This window comes from Euprymna scolopes, chromosome 18 (genome assembly GCF_053919585.1).
Source record: "Euprymna scolopes isolate OS-2025 chromosome 18, ASM5391958v1, whole genome shotgun sequence".
NCBI classification, from domain to species: Eukaryota; Metazoa; Mollusca; class Cephalopoda; order Sepiida; family Sepiolidae; genus Euprymna; species Euprymna scolopes.
In genome coordinates, this window is record NC_136499.1 from 59623938 (window position 1) to 59638426 (window position 14489).

Below are 14489 nucleotides of genomic sequence, written 5' to 3' on the forward strand. Positions count from 1 at the left end.
ATCTGTTTTCAGCCAGAAATTTGGCTGTTAAGGGGTCAAAGTTCAATGATTTGAGACCTTTGAGAACTCTACCAAACTCCTCCGCCAATCTTGGGTATAAACAGTTGAAATTTTAGATATAAGTTCCTTGGACATTGACCTAACTTAATAACTTGATTTGAGCCTAAAATAATTAATGTTAAGGTATCATAATAGGGGTCAAAGTTTAAGAAAAATTCCCGAGTTTGACAAGATACACCTGAAGAAGGTCGGAGATTATATCGACCAAAACGTTGTGAAAATCATACTCAAGATGAGAACAGTAGTCTGATGAATCCAATAATACATATAACCAATCCTCATCTCAAAAATTCAGAAACATAAACTCATATTAATCGTTGATTGTATAATTTAAAGCCAAATTGCAACCGTAATTTTCTTTTTGGTATCAATACACAATGCATTTAGTACCAAACTTATATAGTAAGAAAATATATTATCCTAAAAATACATTTGCAACTCCTTTATAATAACAACTCTTTCTAAAGGAATATTTTATTTTTCTTTCTGCTAATTTTACAGATTGGATCTATATTTTTTTTTTTCTTTCATTTTCTTTTAAAGTTGCTTATTTAGATATTTTTAACCCTGAAAAGCAAATATATTTGCTTTCAGGTCCATAAAACCGTTTAGGTTGTGGCGAGTACACACACCTCATGTTTGTCTAAATCTGTTGAAAATTTAGCTCACTTAAACTTACACGGCCAACTTATCAGCTTGCCTGCTCAATGTCACTTGATTAAACTTGTTTCCTCATGTATAGGAATAGTCACTTGTTTATTCGTTAGCAGCCTGATTCAATGGCAATCTCTTAGCACGTGTCAATGCATGTATAAAAAGTGACAAGCGGGATCACTGATAAACAGGTGCTTGCATGTCTCTGAATATATTAGCGTAGTTATTACTCACCTACAGACAGGTTCACGTGCAAGAATTTTAGCTTTGAAAACTTTTCTGCATGCTTGTACAAGTGAGTCTTATTAATATGAAAAGAAAAAATAATTTTTACTCCCATAAAACACTGTCAATGTAACACTTGGTTTTTAAATGCACAACAAGTGTATAAACTGTACTGGGATCCTTTTATAATCAAGGATGATTGTATTTTGTTTAATTTTTTTAGCATTAAAATGAAATCTTTTCTTAATGTTTCTTCCTTTATTTATTCTGAGATATTTTTTTTTTATTTTGCTGAAATTGTTGTATAAGATAGATTCCATCTTTAGCAGATATTTAAAAAATAAAATGGTCTAAATAACCAATTAAAACAGTTTTTAGTATGCTAAAACCTTAACTGGCTGTTTTACCTCTATAATTCCTAACTTCATATTAAGGAAAATGCAAGTGTTGTCAACTTTGTTATGAAAATGTCTGTTACTTTGTTTAGTTAATGCATTGTTAATTGGTATGATTTAAATTTTTTAATGACTTATATAAAATACAAGTTAATTTTAGACATTGTTATTTTAAGAAAGAGTTGCCATTGTTTATATAGACGTAATCATCATCTTGTCAAGATGTTCGTGGTTTAATTTAAGGGCTACTAAGTACTAAAAATTCACTATCCAGTAACCCAAAACTGATCTTTGACCTAATAAAACACAATGATCTTTAGCAACATTTTTAGGGAAAGATGTCTTACAAGCTATCAAGTACAATACTCTTAACAATAGTAATTTTAATTTTTTATGCAAATTTAGTAATTGAATACATTTTAGTCTCACACAAATGTGTAAAAATCAAACTAATTATAATCATAAATCTATCAAATTAAATTTTTGAAAACTTTGAAATCGGGGTCTACTACTGAATAGATTTTGAATGGTTTAGTTGTGACTGAGGATTAAGATATGTATGATATGCAAGGTTAATCTCTTAAAGTTTGTAAAATAGAGACCATCTTGCACACATTTTAAATAAGTTCTACAAACCTTCTGTTCTTTTATTTTTTCACAAATTTATTTGTTCTCATGATGCATAATATCACAACAGTCATGTTTGTTTGAAATATTTTGACATACCAAAAACAGAAGCAACCATTATATATTATTTTATTTTCATTTTTTTTTTAGGAATCCTTTAAGATAAGGCTTTATAATTTGTGTATTCATTTTTTTTTCTTTTTTTGTGGACTGCTATCGGTCGAAACATGGAGAAACAGCAACAACTATGAAGATGAGGATAACAGTCTGCAAAAAAAAGAAAAATGATTACACAAAAACAACCATGTTGAATTAACTTCAACTAGCATAGACAGCATGGCTATTTTTTATTACTAAATTAAACATTTTTGTCAAAAAAAACAAAATTGAAGATGATGGTTTAAAAAGATTTGCCGTTTGGAAATAGTGCCAAAGAACATTTTAAAGATTCCCAAAGTTGTTACTTTCATCAATTGTCATGTTTCGTACATGCAAGAATTTTCTAACGAGAAGATATTTTTATTTGAAAAATTGAAATCAATTCTAAGAGTATTGGTGTTATTGCTGTTGTGGGTTTTATTTATTTTATCTGTATTGGATTCTATTATACATTGTTTTCAGTTTGGTATTACAGATAAAAAGATCCTGATTGCATTTCTGTTGTTTTCTATGATTTTAAAGACGTGTTTAGGAATATCAGGACATTTTTACTAAACAGCGGATTGAACCAAATCCATTTGTGCTTTCTATCTTTATGAGACATACCCTCAAAGATTTTGTTTATTATTATCTATTCTTACATTATTTTGTTGAGAGGGTCTTTCTGTTTGTTGCTTCTATTATTCATTTGAATTATTTACTATTTTATGCATGTTTTTGTCATCACCATGTTATGAGTTAAAATATATTGTTTTAAGCCTTATATTATTATTATTGTTGTTATAACTAGAGGGGTATCCTAAATTATTATGAAATCTAATATTTTGATTGTACCTATTTACTATGCCTCCCCACGGGACAGAGTTAGACACCAGGGTCGTTTTTTAACGTGGAGAAAAGGTACAAAAATAAAAATTGTCTCAGTCGTGAAGGATTTCTCCTCTAACGAAAGAGAACAAGAAAATGAAGTGCAGCATCTGAAGAACAGATACTACACTTTGATCTTGACCAAAAGGCCAAAAATTGTAATTCAAATTTCTCAATACAATATTGTAAAATTCAGCCCTCATCAAAGATTTGCTTATTAGATAAAATTCAAAAGATTATGTTAGAAATATTAGATACAATGATATTTAGAATTGATCTAGGGTAGCTAGCATCTCTCTGAATGTAATGTAGGGCTTGATTTAGTTTGTGGTAGGGTTCATAAGTTGAGGGTTAAATCCAAGAAGTTAATAATCTTTTGATAAATATGTATTGTTATTTTTAATCCATAGCTTTTAAAAAGTTTATATAATTTTTTCTTAGATTTTTTCGTATTTTCTATCGATGGGTCTAATTGTAAATATCATCTCTATAAAGGCCTTAAGCATAAAGCTGAAGATTTTCCTTAAAGTTTCCATGAATCACATTTAGTTAGAACAAACCTACCAAGTCAGTTACTTATGTTGAGTCAGTCGATCCTATTAAAATATTAAAATAGGGAGGAGCATTCTTACTGGTCAAGTAATTATTGTCAAAGTGAATAATGGATTTCCGAGCTAGTAATATTAAATCTGTCTGTGCTACTGTAATATCTGAGGAGTTTTAGCCATAAGCGATGCCTTATTTAATAGAAGTTATATATTGGTAATATTATGTATATCAATACTTGACATATTGGTATTTTAGACCAGTTTTGGGGGCTTGGCTCTGCCACTTTTGGCAGACATATCTCTGACAAGCCTGCTTCATGTAGTGAACATCTAATCTCCATGTTTCTGTTTTTTTTTTTATATCTGTGTGAATCATGGTGCAACCATTAGAAAAAGCAGTAAGTAGGTGTGGTTGTTTGTTATAGTGTTTTCTTTTTGTTTTGTTTTTTTCTTTTTCTTTTCTTTTTTTTCAATTCTAAAGTTTGATTGATATTAAAGTAGAATAAATCCGTTATTTCATATATCTGTATTCATATATAATTCAAATTATTTTTGCTTTTCTTAATATTTTACAGTACAATTAAGATTTGCTTTGGGCATCACCAAACCTCAGCATGACACTGACTCTAATTCTATTACTTTTAAAAGGAAAAAACAAAACAAAAAAAAAACCCTTATTCTTATCACAAATAATATTTCATATTATGTTTCCTTTTCTGTCTTTAAGATTCTTAATTCTCTTTCCTTTCTTTTTTTTAAATACAGTTTATTTAATAAATCATGAAATAACATTTTAAGGATAAAGACCAATAATCAATTCTGATGCTTAAATTTATGATACTAGTAGACTACTCTATGTAAACAAATGTATTCAATACATAATAAGGCATCAAAATTATCCAATTTTTAGCATTTATTTAATTATATATTTGTTAAGGCATACAAATTTCCACATTTAACATTGTAGCACATGAAAACAAAAACGTGAAAATTTTACAGAATTTAAGTTTTGGCTAAATTACCACACATGCACAGTTGCACAATAAGTTTGTAATATGTTGTTACTGTTATAAGACACTTTATACCACTTTATGATAGCATTTTAAATGATAATTCATAAAATAAAACTAAGAACACCCTCAGATCACTTTAGCAGATTGAGGCTGGCTCTACATCCAGAGGTAGGTTGTACCGGCCATGCTAATAATCTCTTATTCAAATAATTTTCAAACTCTTCTATTGAATCTAATTTTTTACACTTTATTCTTTGTCTAAACTTTTAAATGAGAAACATTTCGAATCATAATTGTAAATATGTGATAAATTGTTATAAACTTTTTCTTTCCCCAAAATCCCATCTCACAAACAAATTACAGGTTAAACAAAATAAAGAATTTTAATTTTTGTTTTCTACATTATGTTAAATTTTATCTAGAATCCTGCACATCTTCATTATATAATTACCTAAACAGGAATCTTCACTTTGTTTTGTACTGAGCCACACACCCTTCTCCCAAGGCCTTCAGAAAATCTTTCATTTTTCATCTTATTGATGTTAGGTTGCTTTGTGCGTGCTAACCACACCTCGTTATGTATTGGAGGAAGGTTGACTATTTTCTCTACATTCATTGCATTCCTGAATGTTGACACACCTTGTGGATGATTGCACACTTATGTTGGTTTCTTATTGTTGCATGTGACTCTATTTTCTGGTTTTATGTAGGTCAACATTCTTATGACACGACAAGCATGCATGACATAATCATCCAAATCTCAAAATTTGGCTCAGATCAACTGATATTAAAGCTTTACTCTGAGTTAAGCTGATATTTCTCTCAGATTTCTTTTGAATGTCACTCTGGATTAATGAGCCTTCATTTTATATGTATTTTCTTCCAGTGCACTCTATCACTAACAATTAAAAGATTAATTTCTTAGCGATTATCCCTTTATTCAACTCTGAAAAAGTGATTATATACTAAATTAATGTCACCACTAGATTTCTCATAAAATTTTACTTGAGAAACGTTTGTATGCATGTATGTGTATGTGTATATATATATGTGTGTGTGTGTGTGAATATTGACTTTAAAACTGACTCAAGTTTTGGATTTACACTTTGAATACAGAGAATATCTGAGAAAATTGACCACATCCTGTCTGCTCATCCTTCGGCTAACATTCACATCTGTAGGGACTTCAATGTTCACAATGTGGAATGGTTAGCCCACTCAAATAAGACAGATGATGAGGGGAGGTTCTGTCATGATTTCTCCATTGCTTATGACCTAACTCAGATTGTTCACAAATCCACATATGTGCCCGACACTGATGGTCAATATGCACGTCTCCTAGACCTTTTTCTCACAACTTAATCTGAACTATTTTCATCCTCTGTTCCGATCATTCGGTTGTCTCAGTTAAGATAAAACAAAATGGAATATTTCCTGAGATGTACCTCTCCATCATACAGTATATCGATACTCTATGGCTGACTGGGATAGCTTCCGTGAGTTTATATCATATCTATCTCTGCATTCCATGTTTATAAAGAATATGTCCTCTATAGTATCAGATCTGATGAAATGGTTAATTGTAGGTAGAGACTGCTTCATACCCTCCAAATAATTTCAGCAGAAACCTAACAACCAGTCGTGGTTTTCTCCAGAATGTGCTTCTGCCATCGCACATAGAAATCACTATTTCCATTGCTTTCAATCTAATAGATGTCCTGAGACTAAAGCAATCTTCAGGATTGCCAGCAACAAAAAGTAATAAAGAATGCGAGAGAGTTCTATGCTCAGTCTGTTAAATCCAAGGTAGCTGAGCAGCACCTTGGTTCCCACCAATTTTAGCAAATAACAAACAGGGTCCTGAATAGGAGCATGTGCTCTATCTCAACCATCACCTGAGGTAATCTCGTCAGCATTGGGAAACTCTTTACCAAGAACTTTGTAACTTATTCTACCCTATGCGATCAGAGCCGCTAATGCCCCATACTTCCTCCTGTGTCTGAAAACATGCTATGTGACATACAAATATCTGAACATGATGTTGCTAACCTAATCAAACCTTGATTCTAGTAAGGCAACTGGCCCTGACAGCATTCCAATTATAGTGCTGAAAAAGCTTCAACTAAAACTAGCTCCCATACTTACAAAGCTGTTTAAGTGTTGTCTAAGGAGAATTGCTTCCCAACACCCTGGAAAACCTCATCAATATGTCCCGTCTTTAAAAATTCAGGCGATCGGTCATGTCCCTCTCAATACAGACCAATCAGTCTCTTGTGCATCATGAGTAAGTTGCTGGAATCTGTGTTAAATGGAGAAGTAGTCAACAACCTCAGCAAAAATAACCTCCTCAGTGACATGCAATATGGTTTCTGTTCTGCTAAATCTATAGCAGGTGTGCTAACAGTTAAATCTTATAGTATTAGCGAATCTCTCGAAGGAGACTTCTTTTCTAAGGTAATTGCTCCTGACATGTCAAAGGTTTTTGATAAGGTATGGCATAAAGGTCTACTCCACAAAATTTTTGGCTATGGTATAGCTGGAAATGCCTTTTTAATTATTAAATCATTTCTTGCTGATAGGTTCATAAGAGTAATGATTGATGGGCAGAAATCAGGAGCTCACAGTATTAATGCTGGAATCTCTCAGGGGTCCACATCTTTTTCTGATCTACATCAATGATCTCCCAAATCACATTCTAAGATCATTTATAGATATTTATGCTGACGATACTACCATCTAGGGCAACACATCAAAGACCGTAAACAACCAAGTTCTCTCTAATTCTCTCTCCTCTGATCTTGAGCACATGGTGCAATGGGGAAAGAGGTGGCTAGTTAATCTTAATGCATCTAAAACCAAGCTTCTATCTTTACATTATCAATGCTCTGAGCCCTGTTTAGCATCAATTGAAATGGATGGCTCTTGTCTTGGGGAGGTTCCATGTTTTGACAAGCTTCTAGGTCTGACCTTTACTCCTGATCTGAGATGAAACATATACATCAAATCCGTTGCCAAGGCTGCTGGAAAAATGGTGGGATCGTTCTACCACTCCAGTAGATATCTCACTGCTGATGCAATTCTCTACACCTATAAGAGCTAAGTACGTTCAAGAATGGAGTACTGTTGCCATATCTGGACATTAGCTGCTAAGAGCTTACCCTGCCTTCACAGAGTTCAAAATAGACTTTGTAGCCTAGTGGGGGATACCGTTTTCTTTTCCTTGCAACTCCTTTCCCAAACATGAGACATTGCGAGCCTTTCTCTGCTTTATCATTATTTTCATGGCAAGTGCTCATCTGAGCTCCAATCTAGGGTTCCCGCCTTGCCTGACTTTCATGAAAAACACTCATCTAGCTGAAACCACTATCAATAATTTTCCCCCACTCTTTATCTGTACCTAAACCTAAACGTAGATTCCATGAACAAATCTTCTTTCTTTGAACTGCACGCCTGCTTTCCAACTGACTACAATATGGTCATCTTCAATCTAATGTGAACAAGTTCTTGGTGAGCCGTTCCCTTAAGTAATCCAATTTACTAAATTTTTACTACTTACGATTACTATGATATTTTCCCATTGACTACCGTACACTCATTAACCCTTATCCTTGAGTGGCCTTCAGACCTTGATAAGTGGTGACTCCTTTATATATATATATATATATATATATATATATATATATATATATATATATATATAAAGGAGTCACCACTTATCACCACATATATATATATATATATATATATATATATATATATAAGGGTGCCTTTTCAAACATAAGTGTTATAAAAATTAAAGTACTTGTTTTTAATTTGTCATGACCATTAATTTCACACTGTGATGATGACCTTAACATCTTATATACTGGACCCTACTGGATTACTACAAACAACTTGTTTATAACAAGCCTGAGGAAATAATCTACTCTGTGTTAAAACTGATCAACAATCTAACTTGAGTATTGGAATTTCTTCTTTTTTTTTTTTGCAATGTGACATTTTCTTATATTATATGCATAATTTTCTCAATAGTAAAAGGTCTGATGTCATTGAGATGCTGAAAACAGATACTACACTTTAAAATATTTATTTGTAGAAAATATAAAACTTCACATTTGAAACAAATTAGACACAGAGCCATCAATAGTGTAGAGTGGGTTAGTTAGTCATTCTTAGTCTAAAGTTATAAAAATATTTATCCTACTCTTCACTAGAATGATCTTAGTCACCACAATATCATATTTGTTCTAGGAATTGCCCTTCTTAAAATATCTCCAAATTTGTTTAACATTTATTTTCCAAAATCTTATTTATGTACAAACACTTTGATCTTATATATTTAATTTTATTGCAACTCAAATCAAATATACATTACAATAATGAAAACATTAAGTAATACAAAACAAAATGAATTACAAAAAACTTAGGCATGAAGCCCTAAGAAAATTGGAGGGTCGAGGGTCTCGCTATTGTCTATGAAACTTGAGCTAACTCTTAGTCAACATCTTTCACCACAATACCACATTCACACCATGGAGTTAATCTTACTTAAAGAATCCCAAAGTTTTTTTTAAATATGATGAATATGTATATATGTGTGTGTATAATTTTAAAATTTTTTTTATTTTTATATTTATTAATCGATAAAATGTGGAATGTGAAAAAGGTTTATTGTTTAAAGAAAAATGTCTTAAATTTTTTTAAATAAAGTCCGGTGAATATGAATATATATATATATATATATATATATATATATATATATATATACAATAAGTGATGGGGAATGGGAAAATCTAGAAAAAACACCCCAAAAATATATGTTGAAACCAAACAAAATACCTATTGGAGTATGTTAGTAGAGTCCTTCTCAACCCTTGTCTAAGTGTTATAACGCCCACTGTTTTCTGGGAAACTGAAAACAAGTAGGTCGGTCTCTAATTAGGAGTGGGGTCTAATAGGGGACATGAAAAGATAAGTAGATTGGGAAGGAATAAGGGGGTGGAAGGTGACCTCTGAGAAACAAGATCTGTGAGGAAAAACTGGGGGTAAAAAAATGTAGGAGTTGGGCGTCTTCGGAGGTTTTCTAGCCCCAAAAAGCAAAACAGGGCGAGGATATCATTTATACCACGCACTAAGAGTCTTTTTAAAACCATGCTAGTCTATTTCTACAGGATGGGCTCTGAAGAACCCAGGACTGCATGTGCCATGCCTATGGAGAGAACACCTATTCATACCTGGCTCCTTGACGGATGCATAAACTAGTGTCATGCACCCACCTTTTATCGAAATCCACTTAAGGCAACCTCCTCCAATCGCATCTGGTTTTCACTTTGAGCAGATGTTTAAGGTAAACAAACTGATCACGATTTGAAACAGATGTCCCTTCGTAGACCTTTTTGAGGCATGTGACCTACGTCACCATTTTTGCTACTACTAAGATAGCTACAAAAACCATTCTTTTCTCCCTAGACTGCGTTGGGTCGATGTTGTCTAGAACCTAAGTAGCGTCAAACAACAGCAGACACTCAGTGTCGATGCGAGCCATTACCTCTCTGACATACTCCATGAGTTCCCGAAGTCAGCTGCAATAGAATAGTTTGGAAAAGAGAGACAGTGTGTTTCGGATCAGCTGCCAGTTCAGGAAAAACTCAGAATTATTGAGATAAGACTGGCCCAGCACCCAATTTTACTGTGAGCGGATCTTCTCCTCCAACCATCCCAGCCGCTCCCGAAGGTGATCCGAAGCAGTACCCACCACTAGTGTCCGATAAAGTTTCTTCCTAGACTGTAAGATGACACTGGTCCCTGGCGCAGCTCTAAGTGCAGCTCGGCATTCAGTGAAGAACTTTGATTCCCCCCTTGAAAAGGCCAAGAAACCATGAACAATTATGTTTTTATCACTAGGCATTTTTGAATGAAAAAAAAAAAACAACCTATTATTGTATTATAGTAACAAGGGCTGATAGTCTAGTATCCATTCTCTTATTATAAGATCATCCTTCAAGGAATTAGCTCCTCTATTTTCATGTGATAGAGTTATCCTTCCAAGTATTACATCCTTTTATGAGAGGAGGAGATACTATAATATCTGTACTGTTATCATGAAACCATACTCACAGGCATTACCATTTCCTTTTATGGGGAGATCCTCCTAGATATTACTTCCCCTATTTTTAGGGGTTGGTGTAGTGTTCTCTCCATTCCATTATCATATCATTGTCCTAGTCATAATCTCCTCCTTTGGATGGGTCAGTGTAACATGTTTGTTCACCATGATATCTTCTCAGGCGAACAAAAACATGCCACTATAGGGGGCATATATTTGATAGAGTAAATTTGAAAGTTAATAATTAATAATAAAATTGAGATTTATCCGACCTAATGCTCAATGCTAATATTGTCATTAGTAGAACTTATATATTTATTATTTTATTTGTTTTCATTTGGGCTTACACTGACTGTACCAGTGTGTTAACCTATTGGTTTCATCAGAGCTAAATGCTCTAGCTAAGTTTTCAATTTCACTCTTTGCTTCATATAAGCTTCATTGATTCCCACCAAAATGTTTTTCATTATTTAAAAATTTTTGAAGATTGTTTGTCTTTGAAAGTTGCTTTTATCTCTCCAGTTAGAAGATGTACTATTTGCATATTATTTTGCTCCTGTAGCATTTTGTGTAACTATTTTATTCTAGTGATATTAGGTGTGCAACAATAGCTTACTTTAATATAAACCATTGTAATAGGGTGGCACTAACAAAATGCTTAACTCCAGGAAGTTCTTACCAATATTTGTTTTTACATATGCAATTTATGATTATTAAACCAAACAATTTTAGGAGTGCAACAACAACTTACTTTAACATCAACTAGTGGAATTATCAAAATATTTATTAACTTCAGGAAGCTCTTACCAATATCTGTTTTAATAGATGTACAGGGTGTTTCAAAAGTCTTGGGAACATAACGATTTTAAATATGTTGTAATGTTCCCAAGACTTTTGAAACACCCTGTATTATATGGTGGGTTAAACCAAATAATTTTTCTATTTCTGCATAATCTTTCTGTGTAATTTGTATTGTTCTTGGTTATTTATACTACTATTCTTTAAACTTTTGCAAAGGAATCTTTTTCATTGGAAGTGTTTTGATTGCTAGATTTTGTAAGTGATCCATAATCTATGTATTTATAAATATTTTATACAGTGGTAAAAAATTAAACCACTCTGTATAGAGTAATTTAATATTTTCTTTAGTATTGTTGATCATTTGAGTCTAATGTGATGTCTACTTCAGTTTTTTCTGTTATTTTTTATATTTAAGTCAAGCTAATGATCTTTAAATAGTTTTTCTAACCTTGTCAATTTCTCTCTTGTTTCTACTTTTCATTGTCAGTATTCTATCCTTGTGTCATACATTGTTAAATACATGCACCATTTCCAAAATATGAAAATTCCTATGATATCTACAATTTCTGTCCAACAAACTGATCTCATTGTTATATCAAAGGTTTCATTTGATTCCTTTTTATTTTTATTTTTTTTTGTCCAACTACAGTCACTGTAGACTAAAATTGATTTTTGACATTGCTTGAGTACTTCAGTGTTTTGATTGTCAATTTCTATACATTTTTCAAATAACTGTTTAGGATTTTTTCTTTATGGATCCATAATAATTCTTAATTGGATGAACAACACTAATTTTTATATACTAGTTGCATCTATTTGGCATTATCTGAGAGTAAAAAGAAAAATGAGTGACTTATTTACAAAGAAATGAAAATTAATATTTTGTGATTTTAATTTTATCAAATTATTATGTGAAATACAAATTTTTACAAACTTGTTTTTGTACTTGATGCTGATTAATTAATAGTAAATAGTGAATGATGTGTAATAAATGTGGAGGCAAGAAACACATACCAACATGCTTACAATTGCATAATAATAATATATTTATTTTTTAAGATCTGAATGCAATTGTACACAATAATTTTGGTAAGTAAGAAAAAATAATGTGTAATAAATAATGTGTAATAAATAATTTGTAATAAATAATAAATAAATAATGTGTAATAAATAATAAATAAATAATGTGTAATAAATAATAAATAATTTGTAATAAATAATGTGTAATAAATAATTTTGGTAAGTAAGAAAAAATAATGTGTAATAAATGTGGAGGCAAAAAACACATACCAACATGCTTAAAATTGCATAATAATAATATATTTATTTTTTAAAAACTGAATGCAATTGTACACAATAATTTTGGTAAGTAAGAAAAAATGTCTCCACTCTAACAGTTCTGATAGCTGGAATATGTATTTTTAGAAAAAAAAACTAAAATGATTTAAAATAGTGGAAGGAGAAAAATGAAAAATTGGCTAGTTTGAATCAAGTATCTATATGTCAGACAGGTTACTATTTAGATCTGAGTTTGAAAATCTAACAAGATAACTTAATGTATTTGATTTACCGATAAGCCCATTAAGTCACTATTTGTTATATATATTATGAAATATATAATTTTTTTTAACTTTAACATAGCTTGATAATCATTTTACAGGATTTCACAATGTCATAATATAATGTGATGTTATAATAGACTCGCTCTCTCTCTGTTATTTATGTCATTTTATTTCTCTTATGACTTCTCTTATAATTCACTGTTACTTTTACTATCTAAAACATTTATGTACAGGTGAAGTATGTAAGGTAACAGCCAAAATCCAGAGTTTTAATAGTATATTTAAAATGTGATTATCCATGAACATATATTTCGTCATTTACGACTCTTCGGCATGGCTGAATCTAGACCCAGGACTCTACAATCTAAAACCTGAAGTTATACCACTGAGCTAAGTCTGACTAGTGTTAGAATGTATTATGTTTTTATAGATATCATTTATTTGTTTCTCTCTCTCTCTCTCTCTCTCTCTCTCATATATATATATATATATATATATATATATATATATATATATATATATATATAGTCACACAAATCAACACACATATATCGATTTTTAATCATTTTTCTTTTCTTTTAGTCTACATAAAATTTTACCTTTGCAAACTGTAAAAAATGTTTGCTATTTTAAAATGGAGTAAATTTTCTCTTGTATAGGTATCATTGGGAGCTCACTTTTCCTGTTGTAAGATACACAATAATGGGCAGTATTAGTTTTGTGCAGTTTGTTATGTGAACTGACAGAAAGTGTACTGTATGCTCTCCTTCACTTAAATCTTGATCTTTTCTAACTAGGTTACACTGCTCACTAGAGCATATCGCTTGCTGTGTTTAGAGGTCAATATTGATAGCAGATGACTTTTCACATTAGCTAATTGTAAGATCTGATTAAATTGCAATAATAAGGCAACCTTTTTTTTTTTTATCAGATTTCAGAGTTTCAGATATTGAATCTTTTATTTTATGATTTAATCCACATTCTAGTCACAACCATTTCTCATTCTGTTTAGTCTTCATTTGAAGTGGATTACCTGCAAACGATATTACGCCCATACTGAGGATTGAACCTTCAACCTCTAGTAGAATGTCACTAAGAACTGAATTTTACTTAGTATTTTATTCGTAATGCCATGGGTCCTTGCAAGCAAAACACTGTAGATCAGAGCAGTAGTCTGAATAATCCAAATAATTCAAAGTCTCTTTTACTATCAAAATTAATTATGCCCTTTGCCCTGTAGATGTAATCACTATAGTTAATAAGTTTGTTTTATTTCATACTTGTTACTTTCATAAGGTGTTATTATTGTTATTCACGAGAAGTTTTCACACGTTTCATTATCAGGGATTACTGACGACAACCAGTAGTATTCCCTGGAGTCTGGATGACCAGTTTCCCCAGATTCCAATATTCTCCATCTTTTATTATTATCATCATTATATTATTACGCTTATCGCTCCGTCCGTTATCAT

At 31.5% G+C, this 14489-nt stretch overlaps 1 protein-coding gene and 1 long non-coding RNA gene across 17 annotated transcripts in view; one reads left to right on the plus strand and one right to left on the minus strand.

Moving 5' to 3' along the window:
• Window positions 1-14489, plus strand: part of LOC145297628 (uncharacterized) — a 187892-nt gene that overhangs the window by 133042 nt on the left and 40361 nt on the right. The window lies entirely within an intron of this gene.
• The window catches only part of LOC145297629 (uncharacterized), a 178008-nt gene that overhangs the window by 74950 nt on the left and 88569 nt on the right, over window positions 1-14489 (minus strand). Inside the window, exon 3 of one of the 2 annotated variants that reach the window (XR_013870289.1) lies at window positions 2078-2228. The exons of the other annotated variant lie outside the window; for it this stretch is intronic. This is a non-coding gene — a long non-coding RNA (uncharacterized LOC145297629). Of the gene's footprint in view, window positions 1-2077; window positions 2229-14489 lie in introns of those variants that run through there. 2 annotated transcript variants of the gene reach the window in all.